The sequence below is a fragment of the Oryctolagus cuniculus genome, chromosome 8 (assembly GCF_964237555.1).
Source record: "Oryctolagus cuniculus chromosome 8, mOryCun1.1, whole genome shotgun sequence".
In the NCBI taxonomy this organism is placed as follows: Eukaryota; Metazoa; Chordata; class Mammalia; order Lagomorpha; family Leporidae; genus Oryctolagus; species Oryctolagus cuniculus.
Window position 1 is genome coordinate 74,916,147 of NC_091439.1, and position 26,402 is coordinate 74,942,548.

General features: G+C 36.8%; 1 protein-coding gene and 1 pseudogene across 7 annotated transcripts in view; both read right to left on the minus strand.

Moving 5' to 3' along the window:
- Nucleotides 1-26,402, minus strand: part of CCSER1 (coiled-coil serine rich protein 1) — a 1,459,660-nt gene that overhangs the window by 967,837 nt on the left and 465,421 nt on the right. The gene's annotated exons all lie outside the window — the stretch shown is intronic.
- Nucleotides 14,264-17,411, minus strand: LOC127483165 (protein SET-like; annotated as a pseudogene).

A 26,402-nucleotide genomic window follows, 5' to 3' on the forward strand; every position in this document is an offset into this window, starting at 1 on the left:
TGTTTCCTTTTGTCACTGGGATCCTTTGTGTGAAAAAAATTTCTACCAAGCTGATTCTAAAGTTCTTCTGTCACTCTATTTACTTTCTTTTTTTTTTTTAATTTATTTGACAGATAGAGATAGACAGTGATAGAGAAAGACTGAGAGAAAGGTCTTCCTTCTGTTGGTTCACCCCTGAAATGGCCGCTACAGCTGGAGCTACACCAATCCGAAGCTAGGAGCCAGGTGCTTCCTCCTGGTCTCCCATGCGGGTGCAGGGGCCCAAGCACTTGGGCCATCCTCCACTGCCTTCCTGGGCCACAGCAGAGAGCTGGACTGGAAGAGGAGCAACCAGGACTAGAACCTGGTGCCCATTTGGGATGCCAGCACCACAGGCGGAGGATTAACCAAGTGAGCCACAGCGCCAGCCCTGTCACTCTATTTTCATTATCACAGACCAGTTTAATGAGAAAACATAAAATTTGCTATAAATAATGGAGTGACTACAGGACACTTTCCTCAGCAGAGAAGTGATAAGAGTATTTTTATTTTTCCCATTTAGTTAAACAAGTATTATTAGCCTGATAGTGAATATTTTTTTTCCTGTCTACATGGACTCATGAAATGATTTGAAAACTTTCCAATATCAGGGCCAGATTACAAACAAAATACAAGGTGGTGTCTGGTGCACAGCTTTGATTCTCTTACTGGTCATACCTACTCCTCCTTATTTAGCACTGATAGCTTTCATTACAGGGAATCTCCAGAGCCAACAGAATGTCCTTTACCTGCACTTCATAGATGTGACTGACTTTGAAACCAAGTTTTTAAGGAATAAACAAAATTCTTCTCTATTTTCCTGGTGTAATAAATAAGCATACGCATAAACTCATGGTCTTCTTCCAAAATATCATTTAATTGACTTGTAGAAACTAGTAATTTTAGGCCAGCGCTGTGGCTCACTTGACTAATCTTCCACCTGCGGCACCGGCACCCCGGGTTCTAGTCCCGGTTGGGGCGCAGGATTCTGTCCTGGTTGCTCCTCTTTCAGTCCAGCTCTCTGCTGTGGCCCAGGAAGGCAGTGGAGGATGGCCCAAGTGCTTGAGCCCTGTACCCACATGGGAGACCAGGAGAAAGCACCTGACTCCTGGCTTCGGATCGGCACAGCTCACCAGCCACAGCAGCCATTTGAGGGGGGTGAACCAACGGAAAGGAAGACCTTTCTCTCTGTCTCTCTCTCTCACTGTCTAACTCTGCCTGTCAAAAAAAAATAGTAATTTTAAAAACCCCAACTTGGGAAAATACCATTACCTAAAATAAACCTCATTGGCCGGCGCCGCGGCTCACTAGGCTAATCCTCCACCTTGCGGCACCGGCACACTGGGTTCTAGTCCCAGTCGGGGCGCCCGATTCTGTCCTGGTTGCCCCTCTTCCAGGCCAGCTCTCTGCTGTGGCCAGGGAGTGCAGTGGCGGATGGCCCAAGTGCTTTGGCCCTGTACCCCATGGGAGACCAGGAGAAGCACCTGGCTCCTGCCATCGGATCAGCGCAGTGTGCCGGCCGCAGCACACAGGCCGCAGCGGCCATTGGAGGGTGAACCAACGGCAAAGGAAGACCTTTCTCTCTGTCTCTTTCTCTCACTGTCTACTCTGCTTGTTAAAAAAAAAAAAAAAAAAAAAAAAAAAAAAGATTAAAATAAACCTCATTTCTAAAAGGTCCAGGTTATTTATGATGAATTTAATCTTAATTTGAATAACTCTCAGACAGGCACATAGGGCCTTCACATATGTGGTTCGGGTTATGAAAACGTGCACCTTACCCACTTCCAGAATACCCCTTAAAATATACCATGTCACCAGGAAAATCTTTGCATCTGGAATCCCACCTTCACAAATACACACACTTCTTTTTTCTTCAATAAGCTTTCCTTTAATTCACATTCACAAGTGCAGCTAAAAGTTAATTTCAGGGAAACCTCTGGGAACAGACTGTACAGAGCTACATTCTACCTCACTTTCTAAATATGGAGAAACACTACATAAATTATAGCCAAATTTAATTTTAATCATTTATGGAATCTTCAAAAAGTTCATGGAAAATACATATCTTGCTTTATGCTGCTGTCCCTGGACAGCACAGGATGGATGTCAGAGTACTGGTCTTCAAACTCATCCTTACCAACTCACATTTTTAAACACATACACACACACTCACATACAGCCTGTTGTGTGTAATCTGGTGATGGATAGATCTAGTACATGAAGCAAAAGACCCACGTTTAGGATCAGACAACCATAACCATGTCTTCCTCTTTGGACCTTTCACATGGCTGAGCCTCTCTTAACTTCTTGGTACCATTTTTTCTGTTTAATTTTTAATATTCCAGTAGGAGGACATCAAGTCATCAATTGATAACTTGTCTCCCATGAAACATGTCAATGTGGAGGGGGTTTTAAGCATACACAAGGGCCAAAGTGCCAGCTCTCATAGTCAAAGTGAGGTAGTTCAATAAGCTATGCACTTCACATCCTTGCTCTCCATGGTGATAAAAATAACAGAAAGACTTCCTGCTGTGCAGAGCCAAAGCTGCTGCTGACTTATCCCTGAGATTGCTCATGTACCTGAGAACACACTGCAGGAATGAGGGTCTTGGGTTAAAATATGCAAAAATACAAAACCAGAAAATTTATGTTAAGAAAAAAAAGTAAAAATGCACAAGATACATAGTTCGCACAAGTGCAGTTGGCATCCTGGAGAAAGCAGGACCCAAAGCACAGTTGTCCCAAAGGAGCAAATAAATACAATGTCATCAGCCCAGAGTATATGGTGGGAATGAGGTTAGGAGTAGCAGTTCTGTATTTGTTCTCTCAACCACCTTTTTGCTGGCCATCACAACTCATTGCTTGGGACAGTTCCCAGCACCCTACCCCAGGACTGGGTTATAAGGAAACAAGATGTGGAAAACCCTCCCTTACTCCTGAGAGATTCCCTCCCACAGAATGTAGCAGCTTCTAGTTGGTTCCATTAATCTGATCCCAGACCCAATCTTTTCATCCTGGTGAAGAAAGTATTATTCCATATCCTCCCTTAAAAGGAAAACAACTGCCCTATTTAGGCTGGACCCAAGCACTTGAGCCATCTTCCACTGCTTTCCCTGTTCATTAGCAGGGAACTGGATCGGAAGTAGAGCAGCCAGGACTCAAACTGGCTCCTATATGGGATGCTGATGTCAAAGGTGGAGGCTTAACCCATTATGCCACAAGACAGGCCCCAGAAAAGAATTATTACGGAAAGACTGTATAAACTAATCATCTATATCTCCTTCATGCATCCGTAAACAATTAAACACACCCCGCTAATCTGTTTCAGTGCTGCTTCTCCGTATAACTCAGAAGTAAGAAGAAACATGCTGGAGGTGGTGGATTTTACACCAATGTTTCCTTTCTGGCAAAACGGCACATAAAAGTGACAGCCACTTTCCTGTGGATGCTGTTTTTTTCTTAGAACTAGTGTTATAGCCCTCAAACGTGACGAAAGTCAGCTGTTTGAAAGACCTGAGTTAACTTGCCTCTGTGTTGGTGTCAATTTTTCGCTGAATTGAACCAGTGCCGGAGATTCCCTAACTCTGTAATTCAAGTTAGAAAAAGTAGCATAATCTTTGTCTGTGTACTTCAGGTTAGGTCTTTCTTCTGACCTGAAAGTGAAAGAATGCTAAGTAGTTTAATTACAAAAGGACATATTCTAATGAGAAGGATATTACGTCTAAAAATAGGGATAAGACAACATAACTAGCTGTGTAAATATCTGTAATTATATTCAAGATTTGTCCATTGTAAGACATTAGGAGCAGTACCTGTATTTCTTGCTCACAGAATCCTCCACAACTCTATGTAAACATTAGATTCAGTGTGGAAAAAGAATTTGGCTCATCTAATTATCATTCTCATTTAATAAATGAGGAGGCTCAAATTTTCGAAGTGTCAGACAGAAGTGACAGGATGCTGGTCTCCTAATCCAGTGTTCTTTTCTCCACATTTTGACATCTCTTAAAAGGGTTAAAATTTAAAATATATTTATATTTATTGTTCTGTTTTCACTAGAGTTGCAATAGCACGATATTATTACCTTACAGTCTTAAGGAATTAGAAAAAATAGCAAGGGCCTCCACTACCAATTAAAACTAGTGACAGTCTCCTCTTCCAAGACTAGAGAGATTAAACCTCTGCGAGTGCAAATCTACTCATAAAAACTTCGGAAGATCATGCTTATTCTTGAAAAGACAAGGCTGACTCGATTGTCTGTATTCATTACCTTTTTCACAGGCCATTAACGTCATGAGCATTTCTCTCATTATCTACCTTTTGCTTTCACATGTGATTTGAGATCCAGCTTAAAGAGCATTTTACTTACGAAAGGAATTAGAATTAATGAAAGTGGAGATGAAGTACAGTAAGGTTGAACGAAGAATGACTCAAATTATTATTTAAAAAAATACCACGCACCTAAAGATACACATCAAATCTCTCTGCACACACATCTTTCACTTTGTTATTAATCATTTAATTATCAGCATTGCATGCTATTAATTCAGCTATGATTGAATTATTAATACAACAGGGTTAATTTCTCATAACACTGAAACTGAGAAAGTTGAGAGCGCAAAATCAAGGACACCTTACAGATGAAAATAAATCAAATTTTTTTTATTCTCCCCTGATATTATATAAGTGTTTCTCAACTTAGAAAACATCACAAACTGGTTGGTTTCTCTGTGTTTAATAAATATCAAATATTTTAAAAACCTTAAAATTCCTTATCTCTAGTTTTTCATTCCGATCATCACATAAACCACATAAATTCTCTGATGTGTTGGCAGACTTTTATATTCAACATTTTCCAAATTGCACATTTTGGAGGAGGAAGGTTAAGAAAAATTTTTTTCTCTCTCTCTCTCTTTTTAAAAATTGATCTCTTCATTTATTTGAAAGGCAGAGTGTCAGAGAGAGAGGGTGTGATGCAGGCAGGGGGGAAGAGAGAAAGAATTTTCCATCTCCTAGTTCAGTCCTCAAAATCTCCACAACAGAGCCCGGATCTCCACGTGGGCCTTCCACACGGGTGACAAGGGAACCAAGTATTTGGGACATGTCCCACTTCCCAGGGACATTAGAAGTGAGGTGGATTGGAAGCAGAGCAGCCAGGAACTGGTGCTCCAGCTTGGGACGCCAGTGTCACACACGAGGACGTTTAAGCTGCTGTGCTACAATGCCCAACTTAGAGCTGAACAAAATCTGATCTCTGAGGAGAAATCATACCACTATGATACTGAAGAGCTTTTAAAATAATTGAGTTCAATTCCATTGTAGATCATTGTTACCACATTTACTTTCAGATGTGCTGACACAGGAGAAAATCATCTAAAAAGAAGGAATAATTTTATTATATTCTAGTTAATGTTTTGGTGGCCATAGTAGTCTATAAATACATTAAACACTGGAGTTTTTTTATAGTTACCTATGACGCATACACGTTAGGTATATTTGTTACTTTAACTTTTTATGCTATAACTGAAATGAAATATTTTTAGTGGGAGAAATACACAGAAAAATTCTTCTTCATTTTATCACTGCTATTGAAAATAAAAATATTTTGTGAGAAACTCCAGTTATAATATGATTTGCCTATTATGAACTTCTTTTTGACAATAAGAGTTTTATATTCTCAGTGTAATAGAGTCAATAAGATGAGAAACATTTACAAAGATGGGAATTATATTCTTAAAAATAAATTTATCTTCAGTGCTTCTTGTTACCTGCCAATTCTCTTCACTATCAGAATAATGAAGCACAAACCACTATTTTTTTTTTGCTTACTTCACATCCATATCATGTAGCAAATTTGATTAATCTTTCAGAACCAGCTGCAACCATAAAATCCATCCTATTTCATTATCACATAAAATAGTTAGAAGCTAATGTTGTTTTAAGAGTTTCTATGTAAAATTCTCCTTTATTACCATTTATGGAGTTCACATAATGGAACTGTAGATACAATTTACAAGTACATTCATAAAAATATGTTACTGTATGTATATTTACTTCTGATTATACCAGAATTTCTTAAGGCAAAACAATACAATTTCTTTAATTTGCCTTTAGGAATAGAAGAAACTTTTATAAAAGTCAATGTCTTACAAATATAAGCAGCTGGAATCATTTTTAATATATGAAAACAGTCTATACTTAAAACTGTCTCAAAAAGAAATTCTGATATAAATATACCACCAATGCTATGCTTAAGTTGTACAACCTACAGGCTACTATTTAGTTTTAGGAGATACTTCTTTGTCCTTCATTTTTAATATTTAGGATCTAGCAATCTAAGTAAATCAAATGCTAGCTACAAAAGTATAATTTAGTAATCAATGCTTCCAAAAGGAAAATCAATTCTTCTTCTGAAACATGGCATAAAGGCAAAAGCTAAAATTACTGCCATAATATACTATATATAGGAAGCTAAAACTTCTAATAATTTTTTAAAGATTTATCTTATTTACTTGAAAGGCACAGTTATAGAGAGAGACAGAGAGAGGGAAAGAGAGAGAGAAATCTTGCATCGCTGGTTCACTATCCAAATGGCTTCAATGGGCTGGGCCAGACTGAAACCAGGAGCCAGGAACTTCTTTTGGGTCTCCCACAAGACTGAAGGGGCCCAAGCACTTTAGCTATCTTCTGCTGCACTCCCAGACATATTAGCAGGGAGCTAGATGGGAAGTGGTACAGCTGGGACTCGAACCAGTGCCCATATGGGCTGCAGGCATTGCAGGCAGTGGCCTTATCCATAAATCAATAGAGGCACAACATTACCCATTTTAGAAAGATTAATAAAAGCTACCTCAACCTTAATATTCAAATTTCATTTGTTTCATTAAGGCAAGTAACAAAAGGAATTATGATGGTTTATATTCAATTTCAATTAGAAAAAGGTTTTTCAAGTTGTCATAGATTCTCAAATGCCTTGACCAAATCCACTTACACACAATCATCTAGGTGACTTTAAAATACATTACTTCAGGGTTCTACCTCCAGCCCACTATATCATAACCTTGTCTTGCTTTGCTATGCAGTTAGCTTTAACTAAACACAGCGTATATCAAGGTTACTTTATGAACTTCATGAAAAATGGAATTAAACTAAAGATTTATTTGGTGCAAAATTTTTTTTCACAAGTTATTATTTATATTAAATAACAACAGGACAGAGGAGCTCAGTGGCTCCAAACTTAAAATATTAAGAACTTAGAAATATTAATGTCTCATTTGAAGAGTATACATTGTATGCATTTATTGAAATATAAAATTCTATAACATAATTACGCTATATATGATTAAGAATAAAAAGATATGTTAAGTGAGATGAATGGGCTAAATAACCTTTATTTTTTATTTGTACATAGTTTATTCATAATATGTACTTTCCATGAACTTTTTGAAGACTCCTCATAAAAGAATGGGTTAGAAAAATATTCTAATGCTCACTACTGAGGAAACCACATTATATTTTTTTTGTGCTTGAGGTAAGATTAAAAAAAGATCTGAAAGCAGCTGAAAATTAATGAATTGGTAATGAATAACTATTGTTTTATTTAATCAATAGTCTTGTATCTTAAATTATTCACTCTTTAAGAAATTTCATTACCAAATTATAATATTAATAATACATAATAAGCACTAATTTGTTTACCAAACCTACAGGTTTTAGTTTGAATTACAAAACTTTAGTCCAGAATATTGATGGCTTAATTCAAATTGCATCTAAAGAAAATATGAGGGGTCTTCAAAAAGTTCATAGAAATGTGTTTTATGAAAAAACATGCGTAAATGTCAAACATTTTTTAAAAGATTTATTTTATTTATTTGAAAGGCAGAGTTACAGAGAAAGAGAGAGAAAGAGATAGAGTGAGTGATCTTCCATCTGCTGGTTCACTACTCAAATGGCCACAATGGTTGGGGCTGGGGCAGCCAAAGCCAGGATCCAGGAGCTTCTTCCAGATCTCCCATGTGAGTGCAGGGGCCCAAGGACTTGGGCCATCCTCTGCTGCTTTCCATAGTGCATTATCAGGAGGCTGGATGGAAAGTGGGGCAGCCAGGACTCTAACTGGTACCCAAAGGAGATGCTAGCATTGCAGGCGGTGGCTTTACTTACTACATCACACTGCTGGCCCTGAATTTCAAAATTTTTACACCAAACTAAACTTATCATTTAGTTCCATTTCTCAAGATTTTTAAAAATTACTCATGGGAGAAACCAGTTCTATGAATCCAATTCTATAATAGATTGCTCCCATATGACATAAAAAACAGGTGTGAACATGTGAACTATAAAATACGATTCCTTTTTTTAACACCATTAATCATCAAATGATATTAATAGTTTTTAGGGATTTAGGAGTTCACAGTCGCATAATAATAACTGAAAATCCTGCTAACTTTGGCCCTGTATTTTTTAAACTCAGTTGAAAATTCAGTCATCCTTCCTATCAATGAATTGTGCAGTCATAATATCTATTAATGCTAAGAAACTGGACTTATAAAATACCATCATAAATGGAGTCCTAGAAAAATATTTGGGTAGCTTATCACAAAATTGCTTCAAAGAAGATACTCTGCTTCAAGTCTGCGTTCTAAGCATTATAGTAAACATGATGGTAAAAACACACAACAGGTAAAACAAGCAATTGGGCTTATTCTAAAAATGAAATGAAGTTATTTTCTAAATAATAACAAAATTAACCATAAACAGACAAGAAATACAAAGGGTATCTATACTATTTCTCTCTGAAATAGAATTTTTATCCTTCCTCTGAAATAACTATGGGACTTTGGTAGAAATTACAGGCAAAATTATTTGTGAACATGAAAATATATAACAGTTTAAACATAATTATGCATCACAGAACTGTCAAAGTATAAATGTCTATTGCAAGGAACAAACAAAAAATCCTTGAGGCTCGTAAGAGAATCTGACGCTAGACCTTGAAAGGGGTGACACAGATATAGAGTGTCAAAGCTGGACTGATTTAAATGATTCTGTTTAAAGCAGCTGAATTACCTTTCCATTATTCATCAAATACCACAATCATACACATAAACATGATGCGTGGCTATAAATCACAAGGTTAGATAAGTTAGAAGTTGCAAGATGTTCCAGGTTTCTGTTGATCAATCATTTCCTAACTCCTGTATTGAAGACACAGACACTCAGATGGTTGGACTCTATCTTTGGCTCCAATATATTCCTGCTTGAATGTTATCTGTTTCTTTCTTTCTATGCTGAAGTGCACTTGACATTTAAAACCAGATAACAGTGGTTGCTGGTGGCATAGGATGGTTTCTCTTTTACACAAGCAGAAGAAACACAGATTGGTATCAATGTTCAATTGTCTTTGAAGCAGAATTGAGAATGAAAAAGAAAATACCCAGTTCTTTTCTTAACAAAACAAAAAAGCTGATAAAATAAAACCTCTGTTTTGTTCTTTCCTCTCCAGATAAAACTACATGTTTAGGAAGGATAATAATTAAAAAATTACTCAAAAACAAATCAAGTTATATTCCTAAAACAACACATACTGAAATGACAATACGAAATAATTTTCACATTGACATTTTAATAACAAGAATGAATTTTTTGTAAGTACTAGTTACATATTAACTTGTATCATTTTTAAAATCCTTTAATATTCAGTATAATATTAATAATTTACCTAACATACAGAGACTGAACAGGATGCAAATAGCCAACTTGGGTTTTAAACCACTAAGTCTGGCTCTAGTATAGATATTTCAATCCCCTCCTCCCTCTTCAGAGACTAACATCTAAAATCTTCAATGAGCTCATTAAGCCAGACTCTGAAAGTCATAAATACATACCTATTAGATGATAAAAGCTAATTTGACCTTAGAGTAATATCTATGATCTTTTAATTTTGTTTTAATGTAAAGCATTTCTCATTTGTCAACAGTATGGTTAAAAAAAAAGTCCATTATACTGAGAAATTTAACTGAAACCAGTTTTATTTTTATTTAATTATTATTTATTTGACAGAGCAACAAATGGAAGGAGGGAAAGAGAGAAAGAGAGAGAGAGAGAGAGAAAGAGAGAGAGATTGAGATCTTCTATTTGCTGGATCACTCCCCAAATGGCTGCAACAAGGGCTAGATCGGGCCAAAGCCAGGAGCCCAGAACTCTGTCCAGGTCTTCCACATTGGTGGCAGGTGTCCAAGTACTTGAGCCATCTTCTGTTGCTTTCCTAGGTACATTAGCAGGGGGCTGGTTCAGAAGTGGAGGCACCCATATGGAATGCTGGTTGTTGCAGACACTGGCTTTACCCACTGCATCACAGTGCTGGCCCGTATTTTATTTTTAAATGTTTATTATTTCAATTTATTTCAAAGGCAGAATGATGGTGGTATGGCAGGAGTGGGTGGGTGGGTGGTGGGGAGATCTTTCATCCACTGCTTCACTCCCCAAACATCTGCAAGAACCAGGACTGGGTCAGGCAAAACCAGACAGAACTCCACCAGAATCTCCCACATGAGTGGAAGTGGCTCAAGCACATGTGGCCATGTGACTTGGACGTGGCCTACAGACTTTGGTTCTCAGAAATTTGTCTTGAGAAATATAACACAATGACAGAACACCTTGGTAGATGATTTACTCTAATGGTGGAGACTTGAAGAGCTTTTCCATTGTTTCCTGCTATCCAGGGATTTTTCCTCTGTACTGTCTCATAAGGTTTGGCTCTTTGGCTTTGTTGTTGTTTAAAGATTTACTTTATTTATTTGAAAGACAGAGTTACAGAGAGAGGTAGAGCCAGAGAGAGAGAGAGAGAGAGAGAGAGAGATTCCATTCTGCAGGTTCACTCCCCAAATGACAGCAACGGCCAGAGATGAGCTGTTCCAAAGCCAGGAGCCAGGAGCTTCTTCTGGGTCTCCCATGTGGGTGCAGGGGCCCAAGGACTTGAAGCATTTTCCACTGCTTTCCCAGGCCATAGCAGAGAGCTGGATTGGAAGAGGAGCAGCTGGGACTCAAACTGGCGCCTATAGGGGATGCTGGTGCTGCAGGCTGAGGCTTTAACCTATTGCCACAGCGCAGCCCCAATATTGTTGATTTTAAGATTTATATATTTTATTTGAAAGGCAGAGTTATAGAAATAGAAATGAAGAGAGGAGAGAAGAAAGAGGAGAGAGAGAGAGAGAGAGAGAGAGAGAGAGAGAGAGAGAGAAATATCTTCCATCTGCTGCCAGGCCCAAGCCAGCAGCCTGGAACTCCTTCCAGTTCTTCCCATGAGTGGCAGAGGCCCAAGCATTTGAACCATCTTTGCTGCTTTCCCAGGTGCATTAGTTGAGAGCTGGACTGGAAGCAGAACAGCAGGGACTGGAACTGGAGTTCATTTGAGATGCCACTGTCACAGGCGGCAGCTTAATCCCCTGCAGTGCAACTCTTATAAGGGTCCTACATTTGTTGTGATATTCTGCTGTCACCTTTTTGAAATTCTCCATAATTTCTAAACGAAGAGACCTACATTTTCATTTTGCACTATATCCAGTAATTATGTAGCTAGCCCACCTTCTACTTTAGTTTTCTGGACATGACCATGTTTCTGCCCAACTTCTGCCTTATTTGGCCTTTTTTTAAACTCTGTGAACTACCTACCACCTTACTTCCAACAAACAGTTTTTCTTTTCTTTTCTTTTTTTTTTTTTTTTCATGAAGTGAGCAAATGTAGGTTTCTGGGACTTGTATCAAAGAACTACGCTATACTTTTGGGCAGGCTCAGGACTATGTGCAAAATGCTGTGTGAGGATTTTTCCAGCACCTCACTCCCTTTGCTGTGTTACCATCATGCCCCTTGGTGTGATCTCAAGGTTTGCTTGAGAGTATTATTGCTCCCAGGGTGTTCAGAATTCATTATCAGGATGCTGTGTTTCATTTTATTCTTTCTAAGTCAGAGGCCAAACACTTCTTGTAACTCCTCTGTCAAAACATATGAATGCTGTATCTTGGGCCTCACCACTCTGACCCTTCTTAGGTAATTAATCCAGCTAATACGCTGGTAGCTGATAAGGGACTGGCTCAATGTTTTTTAACAGATTTACTTCCGCTCCAGCTGGAATGACTCCACACACAAATATTTAGGGCACGGTGTCTTCTCAAAACAGACATTTTGTGACATTTGGTTTCTCAAATCCAACCAAGTAGGGAGCCATATATTCTGCCTACAAGACTGTATTGAATTTCAAAGCAAAAATACGTAAGCTGTTCGAAGAGTGACCTCTTTTTATTGGAGAGAATAAAGTGCCTTAGAGGTCAGTCCCAGAAAATTATATGAGCTTTGTTTTAATGTGGAATTACCCTGCTTTAAAATGGAGTTACGTGCATCATAAATCTTGGAAGTTTTATGTTATACTGCCTAAGTTTCTTTTCAGAGGTAGCTCTAATAAATTGACTTTAACTCATTTTCTCCCTTTGTTCATTAGAAAGGCAAAAATTAATGGTTGCTTTCTGTGATTATCTTGTCTTTCAGATGATGAACTATTCCCTACTCTCCCAGTATATTGTCCTACTAAATTATCAACAGAAATTTTAGGATATGCTTTTCACCATTAACAAAATTAATCTATTTGGTATCGTACTCTAGTTACCTTCTAGATTACTTCTAGAAAGTTTTCTGTAATCCAACATTTTACCTTGAAACAAATATTTGAGGGGGGTCAAAATGTTTTATTGCTTTAATATTTAAAGCATTTTAGTTGTAAATAAACTCAGTAATTTTAAATTGTACTTTCACTGAACTAGCAATAGAAATATTTGCTATTGGCTTACTTGTACCTATCACATAAAAGAAACTCAAAAAGAAAGAAGAGAGGAAAGGGAAAAAGTATTAAAACAGAAAAAAAGTGAGGACAACCAGTAGTATTTAATATATTTATGAAGTCTTCCATAATAAATGAGCTGATTCTATGTAGGAAGATAAAATGTCTCTTCCTCTTATGAGATTGAAGATCTTTTTTATTTTATGTAGATGAATATACTAATATGTGGTATGTTCTATATATATATATGTACACACATACAGATGCTTCAAAAAGTTCATGGAATATGTAATTAAAAGTCTGAGTTTATTTTGGTACAATTTTTTTGAAATATATCGATGACTGTTTCATAATACATCTTCTTTGCATATGAAAATATACTTTTAATTCTACTTTCCATGAACTTTTTGAACTTCCATTTTGTGTGTGTATGAGTGTATAGCATAAAACAGAAAATAGTTTTCTTAATTCAAAATAATACAAAATATCAACATGAGACTTTGTTTAGTAATAAACAGACATAAATATGAAATATTCCTATGATATAAGAACTGAATTTAATGTTTTAGAAAAAGCCTGTCTTTGCTTTTTAAACTCCAGAAAGCTTAAGTGCTGGTGAAATAAATAAATAAATAAATCTTAAAAAAAGTATATTAACTGAGTTCATTGTTTTGAGATTCAATTTTCCCTTTTTCATTATTGCAAACAGATATAAGTCTGTTGGCCAACCGTGTTACATATTCTAGCTCTGGTATTATTTGCCTGCATATTATAAATGGGCACCCTTTTTATCAGCAAATATCATGTTAACAATGATATTAGCAGATGAGAATTGTATTGCTTGCATTAATTATTGGTTTGACTTTTAGGTACTGTTATTGGTTTAGAAGCAAATGATTCAAGTGGTACAATGAGTAGCATAAACTTGTCCATTCTAGAAACTGAAGCAGATCAATAACCTCACTATCAAAATGTCAGTGCTAGAAAAAAAATTAAAATTTATCACTTTCAATATACTTATTCATTTATACATGTATGAATATGTGCAAGTAGTTAGTATAAAGTAGCACTTGATAGTTGTTCAAATGCTCTTTACAAATGTTTTAGATAAGAAGATCAGGAATGACATCAGAAGAGTGGCAGAATTTCAGATTCAGACAGAATGACAGTTTCCTTAACTCATATTTAAACTGAGGTTCTAGATAACTAAGCATGACTTTTCTTCTGGAATCAAAGATCTCACTTAGCAATATGACTCCTATGTCACTCAACTGAGGTGTGAAAAAACATGAGTTGAATATTTTAAGACCAATGACTCAAGCATGCCAGTGATCACTAAAGCACACATTTCACTGGGTTGCATTTATCTTTTTTTGTACACATTTAGTTTTATTGTAACAAAGCAACTTGTACACTTTTAACGTTTAAAACTGAGCATCTTTCTTTTCCAGTGAAACAAAAAGAAAATTTAAAAATAAACAGGAACAAAATTACAATAGAGAATGTCAATTCCAAATAAGATCCTACAGGTTCTGCTGATTCTCCCATCGAGTGGCAGGGCTCAAGTCATCATTAGGAGAGAACTTTATCTAAAAGTGTCATCTTCAACTGCAAGGATGTCCGTTAAACATCACAATTAAACATGCCAAAGGAGAAGCCATGTTGTCAAAATGCCCACTTAACCCACCCAAACATCTCAAACCCACCCTTTGCTGACCTTCTATAACCCCATTTTTTAAAGTCTTTTTTTCTTTTTTTAAACAAGAGAAAGTAGACAGACACATGTTGGTAAATGCTAACTGTCCATATTCACATAGAGACACAGTGTAATCTCTGAGCCAATATACAGAGAAAGGAGGAGAAAAGATAGAATTCTATGCACTACTACACAGGGGCCTGGCACCCTCCAGCTTCCAGCAGAGCCAGGAGCAGGAGGGTTTCTTTTTCCCGCAGAGCACGGTGGTGTTGATTCCATACAGTTTTTGTCGAGACAAGAGGGATAAAATGAATTTGGAACAGAAAGGGGTAGAGATTCTTTTCCCATTGTATTCTGCTTCAGGTATTTTCCCCACAATAAGGTGAGAACCATGGTGTAGAGAAAAGAGACCTCAAAAACAGGGCGACTGAGCACAAGAGGGAAAAAAAATAAAAAGATGGCAATTTGGTCCCAGGGACTGGAGAAAAAAAAAAAGTTGGAATCCATCAGTGTTTTCTATTAGTCATCTTCTCCTTCATCCTCCTCCCCTTCTTCCCCTTCATCCTCATCCTCATCTTCCTCCCCTTCATCCTCGTCACCTTCCTCATCAATGTCTTCCAACCCTTCTTCTTCATCATCATCATCATCTTCTTCTCCTTCCCCTTCTTCATCATCCATATCAGGAACCAAGTAGTACTGTAATGGATTCGGCCAGATATCATCCTTGATGACCTCTCCTAACTCATCCTCACCCGCGTCAGAATGGTCAGTAAACCAGGTGAAGAAGCTCTCTGGCTCCTTGTGCTGCCTCTTCCTGCTGGCTTTGTTCTGCGTTCCACTTGAACGTTTCATCAAATCCTTTCCACATTTCCATTTGATTTCGGTGGACTTTGAAGATGGATCACCACTCCCATTCAGATGAAATTCTTTGGAGAGAACTTTATTATCAAAGTAAGGATTTTCATCAAAATAAAAATCTATTCTGTAACCTGATTTAATATCTTCAAATTCTGTACTTCCACTCTGGTCAGATAATGCAGCGCCTCTTCATCCTCCTCCCCAAGCAGTGCAGACACTTGTGGATGGCTGACAAATGTTGTTACCCAAAAATTTGGGATTTTGGTGATCAGTTCTGACCTCTTCTGAAAAAAATGATTGGTGGAGTTTGTTATATTTCTGTTCTACTTTCAAAATCTCCTCAATGGCTTGTTCATTAAGTCTGTCTATTTCATTTTGTACTTCATCAATATGTTCAATTGCTTCTTCTTGTTCTTTTTCTGCCGTTAACAAACCCGGAGAGTCTGATGTGTCCGCCGGCCTCGGGCCAGGAGCTGCTCTTGGCTTCTTCGCGTGAGGAAGGAGCGAAGACGGGCACTTGGGGGCCATGCTCCCAGGAAACACTGACCCCAGCGCCAGGCAGGAGGAAGCTGTGAGGACTCCATTTATCTTGATTCAGTATATTTTTATTTATAAAATTTTTTAGTATCTATCCATACAATGTCTAAGATGATTAAATAACTCATTAGCTAGCTAAATTTGAGATATAAACTAGAGTAAAAAAGAAAAGTAAAACAATGCAACTCTTATTAAGCATGGAAAAAGGAACCTGATATAAATATGACCTGGTTTCTATCCTCAGTGTTCTTATTATTTAGTGAGAAATGCTGTCATAACAAATTCTAAGTAAAATGTATATGGCATAATAAAGAAAATTGATCATCACTCTATTATGGCCAAATACAGTGTACATACCAAGATGTAGCTATTACAGATAACTACAGGAATCCAGGATTCTATCTCAGAAGCAGTAACATTTGATGCAAGTATTGGATTTTAATATGATGTTATCAGAACAAATGGGGTGAAGTAGGCAAAGAATCCCATAAACAGAGAACAAAATGAACAAAATCATAGAGTGAGGATATATGTATAGATAAGGCTAGAGAATAACCTATTTTCATTATAGAATAGATTGAAGTTTCTAAACAATAGACTACTCACATTAAAAGGCACACTGCTGCATTTTACCAAAGCACAAAATCAAGGACCAAGTGGAATGTAATAAAGAGTAAAGGAAATTGGAAAGGCCGAATAATAAGTGAGGACATTGTTTTCTGGATTAAAATATTAGGCATATTTGGAGTGTAATGATAATAAAATACCTGTGTGGTTTGAAACTATACATTATCTCATTTTAAATTAGTATTATCTATTAATGATGCACATTTTAATGATAACATATATATTCATCACTGTAGTAGGCAAAACTCTGAAATGGCATCTAATCCATCCTTTGGTTTGTAAGCCTTGAATATTCTCCTTCCTCTGAGTGGTGGAAACCAAATATGATGAAATAACATACGATTACCTTGGTAATCAGTTCTATCTGAGTTAATTTTTAAAAACCAAAACATTGTATCTTGCATGGTTCTGACTCAATCAGAATAAAGCAAATGGCCTTGAAACTGAAGCTCCATATTTTTTGTAGATACAAGAAAGTGACTTCGCCAATGATTATCTGAGGTAGGATGAGGACCATCGGATGACACACAGGGACTGCAGTACCGTAAGATCCCAAATAGAGAATCTAGCTAAATCCCAGCTGAAATCCTTACCCATAGAAACTGGAACTTTTATTCTAAACCCTTGGACCAAAAATATAATATTTAACATATAGTGATAAGGTTATTGTCATTCTGGAAACCTGAATTTTCTTAGCAATATCTTCTGTTATAGAAATGAAACAACCTCTCTTCAAAAGTACTAGGGAAGTAAATATTTTCTTTCTATATGCTCATTTTCACACATTTATAGCAAAACACAATCTTTAATTGTTATTTATGTAAGAGAACATAACTTATAAAGTGCACATTTTTATAGATAGAAAAGGTTTTGGTAGATAACTTTAAATATATTACTAATTCTGCAGATAAACACTTTCCATATATGCATACTTGATAATTATATCTGTGTACATCATACATATTCTGGCTTAATCTATAAAACCAGACCATTTAAAAAAAAAAAAACATTATATGATCAAGTAAGCTTTCCATCATTTTGAAGTACAAAGAAACTTTTAAGAATGAGGAGCTAATATCTCTGTCAAGTTAACGTCATTTTCATGAACACTGGCAAAAGACATCAGATTTCTGGGTCAGAAACAAAGGACTTTATTACTCTTAGGGATAGCAGCAGCAAGGGGAATGGGAGTTCTCAAGGAGGCCCCTGATCTCCCATTACCACAGGTTGATAAAGAAACCCAAGTGACATCTGCACGCACAATGGGTCGTTTTTCAAGAGGTTGACCTTACAGACACTGAGTCTTTTATAACAGGCAATAGCCATGTCCATCCTTTGTTGCACAAGGAAAATCTATCTCAAGATTTTAAGGCTGTAAACCAACCTGCCTTTTGCTAGACATGTATTGTAAAAAGACATTCCTAGCCTGAATGCTATACAAACAAGCATTATTGAAAGCAATGATTTTCAAAAACAAAAGCAAAGACTATGTCTGTTTTCAAACCTGCAGAAATATGAAACACACATGAAAAACTGTCTTTATACAAATTTTGGGTGCAGTGCTTGCCAATCTTCATATACTCAATACATAAGGAAAGAACGGAAGAGGCACAAAGCTTTCATTGTTTATAAAATATGTCTTCCTGGTGTTAAGTCTTTTGTCTAGTAAATTGGTTTCTGGTATTGATTGTACCCTCTAAATTTTGTTGTTGTTGTTTTTCATCTTTAAAATGCAGCAGCCAGGCCTTCCATTTCAGTTTCTCTGCTTCCGTTAATTCTGAGATCCCTTTTCAACACGATTTGTCAGAGGTTTACTGTGATTAATCTCAACAAGGACAGCTGTGGACACTCTGCTGCTGCTCAGGAACTCTGCAGTTCGTAGATTTTTCAAAGTTCGAAATGATTCTTCAGATTAGTGATAGTAAATAATGCAGTTTGCTATTGCCCACATCAAATGAAAGGAAATTGTTTTTTTCCAGAGTAAATATGTGTGTTTCTGCCAACAAATTGCAGAAGTCATATCACATCTGTGAGCAGATGATCATAATTAATTTAATCAGAAGATATCGACATTTGTGCAACATACTACGGTGTTATAATAGCACCTGCCTGGATTGAAAATTGAGGTTTCATTACATGTTCTCTATTGGTCTTTGAAAAAAGGTGAACATGGCCAATAGAACAGCTAAATGTTTCTTCCATTTGTGCCTATTCTTTCCTCTATGGATTATTTGCTGTGTGCCTGTGTGAAGTTTGCAGTAATTATCCTAGTCTTCACCTTCAAATGTCTGAAAATCATCATAACAAACAAATCCGACTATCATAATACAGAGTTCATATAGTGAGACAATGACATATAAAATGCACTTTATATCATAATTGACAGGTAGAGATTTCCAATTTGGCTGCAGTTGTGATCTAATGTTTTGAGATACAGTTAATTCCAAAATTTATATTAAAAATCATGATACAACTTTTTTGCTATTATTGTTTTTAAATGAATGTTCTGTGTCTAAATATATGAAACAGGTAATAAAATGATAGTGGCAATAACTCAATGACTAAACAAAAGTAGAAGCATACAGGAAAAAAAAGTTAAAATCTTTAGTACTGTGTGGTCCAATAACAGTCATTAATACATGTGATTATTTACTTTCTTTCCTCTTTATTTTTTTTTATTTTGGGATAACATTTTCAATATATATTAGAATCAAGGGCTTAATGTTCTACTACATAAAGAGTTCAACAAAAAAATGTAAAACACCATAGTTCAGCCAGCGCCGCAGCTCACTAGGCTAATCCTCTGCCTTGCAGCGCCGGCACACTGGGTTCTAGTCCTGGTCAGGGCTCCAGACTGTCCTGGTTGCCCCTCTTCCAGGCCAGCTTTCTGCTGTGGCCAGGGAGTGCAGTAGAGGATGGCCCAAGTGCTTGGGCCCTGCACCCCATGGGAGACCAGGATAAGTACCTGGCTCCTGCCATAGCATCAGCGCGGTGCGCTGGCCGCAGCGTGCTGGTGGTGGCGGCCATTGGAGGGTGAACCAGCGGCAAAGGAAAACCTTTTTCTCTGTCTCTCTCACTGTCCACTCTGCCTGTCAAAAACAAACAAACAAACAAAAACACCATAGTTCAACAGGAGTACAGGCAAGGTCTATAAACAATAATCAAATGATGACATTTAAATTTGTAAAAATGAAATAAACTCCAAAATTTAAGTCTTGAGTCACATGTCAAATTTGCAGGCTCAATTGTTTTATGTGCACAGACAGCATTGTAATAGCCTAGAAAGTTCTATTGGATATCATTGCTTCAGAAACTATATTTCCATTGTTCTCCAAGAGTTTCTAAAACAATAAATTTTATATCAATATGAAAATTAAGCAAATACTTTATAATTATGAGACTATGCTTTATAGTATATTCATAAATTTAATTTCATAAATTACATTAAGTTCACTGAGTTTAAGTGTATCTCAGAGAGATACAGATACAAACCAGATGTCCTTCTAATCTTTTAAACTATTTCTTTTAAACTAAATCTTTTTAAACTATTTCAAGCTAAGGCCCATTTCTTACATTACGGAAAGGAATCCCAAAGGTGTATTTAATTCATTCTCAAGAATCTTTAGGTATAGAACAAACTATCCAGTCTTAAGATGAATTTCATATTTTCCACAGAATTTCCTAATCGAAAAATTATGTTGAATTAGAAAACTACCAAGAGAAAATTAAAATTAAATGATTAGTACAAAAATTAAAGGTGTGAGGGTGAGTGTTATAGCAGTCAAGAGGCTGCTTGGGATGCTTGCATCCCATATCAGAATGCCAGAGTTCAAATCCTGGCTCTGCTTCCAATTCCAGCTTCCTACTACCCTGCATCCTAAGAGTCATCAGATGACAGCCAAGTTTTTGGGACCCTACAATCTATGTGGAAGACCTGTATTAAGTCCCAGGCTCCTGGCTTTAGACTGGCCCAGCTCCTACCTTTGTGTATTTGGAGAGTGAACTGGTGGATGGTAGCTCTTTTTCCTTCTCTGTCTTTGCAACTCTGACCTTCTCTCACTATCTCTCTCTCTCTCTCTCTCTTCTTTTTTTTAAGATTTATTTATTTACTTGAAAATCAGAGAGTTACACAGAGAGAGAAGGAGAGGCAGGGATAGGGAGGTCTTCCATCCACTGGTTCACTCCCCAATTAGCCACAACAGCCAGAACTGCGCTGATCCAAAGACAGGAGCCAGGAGCTTCTTACGGGTCTCCCATGGGGTACAGGGCCCCAAGAACTTGGGCCATCCTCTACTGCTTTCCCAGGCCATAGCACAGAGCAGGATCAGAAGTGGAGCAGCCAGGACACAAACCAGCACCCATACGGGATGCCAGCACTGCAGGCAATAGCTTTACCTGCTATGCCACTGCGCTGACTCCCCTCTCTCACTTTCTCAGTCTTTCTACCTTTCAAATAACTTGTTTCAAAATTTTAAAAGCTGTGAAATCAGCAATCTACATTTATAAGAAAAAATCTTTAAATCCCTTAAGATCAATTTGTAATTGCATGTATACTTATATATAATTAAAATAGTGCATGCATGTATAATATACATATTTGCATAAAATTACATATGAAAATATATTATTTTTGCTCTACCAAATGCTTTTGTAAAATATCCTTTGCCAATAATACTTATTAAAAAATAAAGGACATTCCTTAAGTTAAAAAAGTCATCTTCAATGTATACAAAATATTTTATGAATAAGACAATAATTAAAACAATTAATAATTCTTCATTTTTTACCGTGTCAGACACCAACCAACATGTTTCATAAATCAGTTCCTCATTTGATGATCTGCATGTTCTATGGATGATCCTACACTATTGAATCCTCATAATTACTTTTAGAAACAGCTATTTCACAAGTAATGAGTAATAAAAACTAAACTTTCCCTGGGACAGTTCAGTAAGCAATAAAGGTCTCAAAATACAGAGCACACAAGACCCAGTAGAACAGTTCAGAACAAAACTACATATACAAACCTCAGTTTTGTTTAATCAGATTTTGTCTCAGGTTTTATTAGCTCTAATAAAACAAGAAAAGGTAAACTATTCTTTACAAAATATTTTGTCCATTTCCTTAGAACACAATTTTAGGACCTACTGAAAAATACAATTTCACTGTTTTATATATAATTTATATATAAGTTTATATATAATTTTCAGTGTTTTACTTTTCTTTGAGAAATAAATATAAAGCAACAAAACAATTTTCTTTAACATTAAACACAACTGAAACAAGAAGCACAGTAGAGAGCGGCACATTCTGACACAGCAGGTCAATCTGCCACCTGCAATGCTGGCATCTCATAATGGTGCCAGTTCTTGTCCTAGCTACTCCACTTCAAATCCAGCTCCCTGATAATGGCCTAGGAAAATCAGCAGAAATGGCCCAAGTGCTTGGGCCCTGCCACCCAAGCAGGAAACCCAGATGAAACTCCTGGCTCCTTGCTTCAACCTCACACAGCCCTAGCCATTGCAACCCTATGGGGAGTAAACCAGCAGGTGGAAAATCTCTCCCCTGGCCAACTCTTTCACATAAATAAATAAATCTTTAAAAAAGAAAATAAAAAGAGAAGAAGAGAAAGATTGTCTAGTATTTTGAAGGAGAAAATCTTTTTTTTAATTTTTTCACATTATGTGTATGATTTTAATCAGAATCATATGTCAAAGGGAAAACTCAGATAAGCCAAGCAACATTTTAAGGTTTTATTGTAAGGAAAACAATGAAAATCTGAAGAAATATAGTAACATAAAAATGATGGAGTTATGCAGATATATTTAGAATTAGAGTGGTATAACAACAACAACAACAAAGAAACTTGCAGATTTTGCCAAGTGTTTATGATTTTAAATTTAGGGTTCATGGATAGGTGTTTAGTACAGCAGTCAATATCCCCACTTTCCACATCAAAAGGCCCAAGTTAAAGTCCTGCCTGTACTTCCAATTCCAGCTTCCTGATAATGCATTCTCTAGGACACAGCAGGTGATGGCTCAAGTCCTTGGCTTCCTGTTACCCATGTGGGAGACTCAGATTGGGTCCCTGATTCCTGGTTTTTGCCTGGCCCAGTCCTGCCTATTGTCAGCATTTTCGGATGTGAACCAGTGAATGGAAGATATCTCTATTTGTCTCTGTCTCTCTGACATTCAAATAAAAATAAATAAATTTAGGATTGAACCAAATAGATATATACATGTGGTGTTTTACTAACCCTTTGTTTGCATATGCAATCATCCTGAAGTTGCATACCACCATAAAAGAGGAGAAATTAGGACATGTTCCATTTCACATTTCAGCCCTAGGAAGGGAGAAGACAGAAAAGAAATGTGGTATTAACTAAGCAACTAAAAATAAGGCATTCTAAGCTTGGTTGTTCACTTTGGTCATCTTAAGGCTTGCAGGGAGGATTAATGTGTCATTGAAAACAATTGGAGTTTGTGAACTCAGGAGGCTTCCATTGCCTTGGCAACTCATGACAAGAGCATCGGGTGATTACTGACGTCATAAATAAGAGTGTCAATTGTTAAATCAACAACAGGAGTCACTGTCACTTACTCCCCATGTAGGATCTCTGTCCTTAATGTGTTGTACTATGAGAATTAACAGTAAAACTAGTATTCAAACAGTACTTTATACTTTGTGTGTCTGTGTGGGTGCAATCTGTTGAAATCTTTAATTAGTATATACTAAGTCGATCTTCTGTATATAAAGATAATTAAAAATGAATCTTAATGAGAACTGGATGAGAGAGGGATTAGGAGATAGGACGGTTTGCGGGTGGGAGGGTGTTAATGGGGGGAAGAACTGCTATAATCCAAAAGTTGTACTTTCAAAATTTTTATTTATTAAATAAAAGTTTCTAAAAAGAAAAGAGAGAAAAAAGATCATTGATTTCTTTTTCAGAGAATACACAGATATAAATAGTAAATGTGAAAAGATTATCATAGTTTTTTGACGAACTTATCAACAAAAATTTCCAATCCAGATTAAAAAGTAAATGACTTTTCATACTGTTAAGAAATTCTACCATTAACTCAGATATGTTCATGGATAATAAATGTTTTCAAATAAAACAAAAAACTTTGGTTTGGCTGGTGGGTGTGTGTATTTGTGTGCACATGTGAATATATAAAAGGTATCGACTGTACTGAAGTTCAGCACATCTTTCCTTTTCATATATGTATAACACTTGTCACAGTTGATATCCTAAGGACGATGCTCATGCTATGCTACTGAGGTCCTTTACATTATTTCTTAACTGATAAGGAAAAAGACATCTAGTCTTAATAACGGAGAAGTGGTAATAGACAAGCATGGATTATACCCAGCAGTTAACATTACCATCACTATTACAGGTTCTCTGCCAGGAACTTTATAAATGTTATCCCGGGGCTGGTGTCGTGGCGCACTAGGTTAATCCTCCACCTGTGGTGCCCGTATCCCATATGGGTGCCGGTTCTAGTCCCGGTTGCTCCTCTTCCAGTTCAGCTCTCTGCTATGGCCTGGGATAGCAGTGGAGGATGGCCCAGGTGCTTGGGCTCCTGCAACCGCATGGGAGACCAGGAGGAGGCACCTGGCTGCTGGCTTCGGATTGGCGCAGCTCTGGCCATTGCAGCCATCTGGGGAGTGAATCAATGAAGGAAGAACTTTCTGTCTCTCCCTCTCACTGTCTGTAACTCTACCTTGCAAGTAAATAAATTAAAAAAAAAAGAAAAAAAAAAAAACAAATGCTATCCTACTTACTCCTCAAAACAAACATATTAGATCCAATTATCATTCCCATTTTACACACTGCAAAACTGAGATTATTTCTTTATCATATTCAATGTTCATTGCCTCCTCCCATCCCCAGTGTAAGCTCCTAGATGGCAGGGTCACTCGCCTGTTCTTTTCACTCATCTATCACAACTGTCTGTAACAGTGCCTGCCATGTTGTATGCATTAAAACAGAAAAGCTGACAAGTAAATGAAGAATGTCCATTAGTTTATGCCCTACAATTATCAATAAAGCCAATGAAATAATTAACTCAGTGGATAAGTTTCCGTTTATTTCTCAGCTAGTTATACTGACTGACGCACATGAAATTTTATTGGCCTTCCTTGTTCAGGATCTTTGAATTTATTTAATCATGTCCTTTTAACGTTTGGTTCATTAAAATCCCTGAAAAACACTTTTAGAAAACAATGTTGCAATAATCAGCTTTAATAACTTTAATAGCAGTTAGAAAAGCAGGGAGCCAACACTCCTAAAAATAGCTTGGTGGTGTGCACTATTCTTAAGTGTTATAAACTCCCTCAAAACAAAAAGATGATGAGGGTAGTCTTTCATTCAAATTCCGTCATGTTTTGAACTGAAATGTAGTCCAGAGGAAGGGACAAGACAAATTCACCTTTCAGAGTCTTGGTTAAGAAGGAGGTTAAGGTAGGTACAAGGTACCTCAAAAAGTTCACAGAGAATTTGCATTTGTAATTCCATTTTCCCTGAACTTTTTGAAGTACTCTTGTATTTAATACCCCCATAAGTATCCCAAGCGTTTACATGTTGGCGTCCTAGCTCCTATTACCTTAGGATGTGATCTTATTTGGGAAGTGGCCTATTGCAGACGTAATTACTTAAGATGAGATCATAATGGAATAGACGGGACTTACTCCTATACAACTGGTTTCAAAGAAAGGAGAAATGTGCACACTCACAAAACAGCAGGAAAAACCCAAGGGAAGATAAAAGCGGAGGTCCAGGAGTGACTGTATAAGGTAGGAAAGCCGAAGATGGCCAGAAAACCAGCAGAGCTGGCAGAGGAGTGGAACACACTTTTCCTTGGAGCCCTCAGAAGAAACCAGCTCTCTCTGGACTTCGATCTCAAACTTGTGCACCTAAAACTGTGAGATAACAACTATCTGCTGCTTAAGCCATCCAGTAGTGGAAGTTTTTAGTCCCAACAAACGAATACACCCTCCTTCCTTAGAGCATACTGTATTTGCATATTTATCTGCTCAAGAGTTACTACAACTAACCTATCAGAAAAGTTTACTCTATTAAATATTGAGGTATACATCAAAATATACATGAACGTCCAAAAGCAGCTAACTGTCCCTAAAGGTCTTTATACACTGAATCAATAACTAATTTTATATAATCTAACAATTTTGGTTAAAATGCAGTACACTTTCAGAACACCAGATGCACCTACAACTAACTAAATAAATAAACTCATATGTAAAATCTTCCTTCTGCACAAAATTGAAATTGATCAATCTGTGTTCCCTTCTATTACCAATGATTATTACGATTTACTGGAATCCTTTATTCAACAACATGTAAAAGGAAAAAATCATGAAAATATCTTCAGGCAAAAATTCATCTGTAATAATATTTTCTGAAAGATAATTTTTGATGTACAAATGTAAAGGCTGAACCAGAGTATGAATGTCAGTATTAATATTTATACACTATGACCTGGTTACCCATGAGTGTCACAGTAACCCTTATAGTTTGAGATTTTTCAATGCTATTCAGAGTACAAAAGTACATATATTACTGGTCACTACTATCTTGAGGAGATATTATAATTTCAGTAAATAAATTATCAAAAATTATCTATGTTTTGCTATTCATTCATGCTTTTAATTCACTGTGAAATGATGTGTAGTATTTTCCTTTCAAAGATTTATTTATTTATTTACTGGAAAGCAGAGTTACAGAGGGGGAGATATTCCATCTGCTGCTTCCCTCTTCAAGTGGCCAAAATGACCAGGGCTGGGCCAGGCTGAAGCCAGGAGCTAGGAGCTT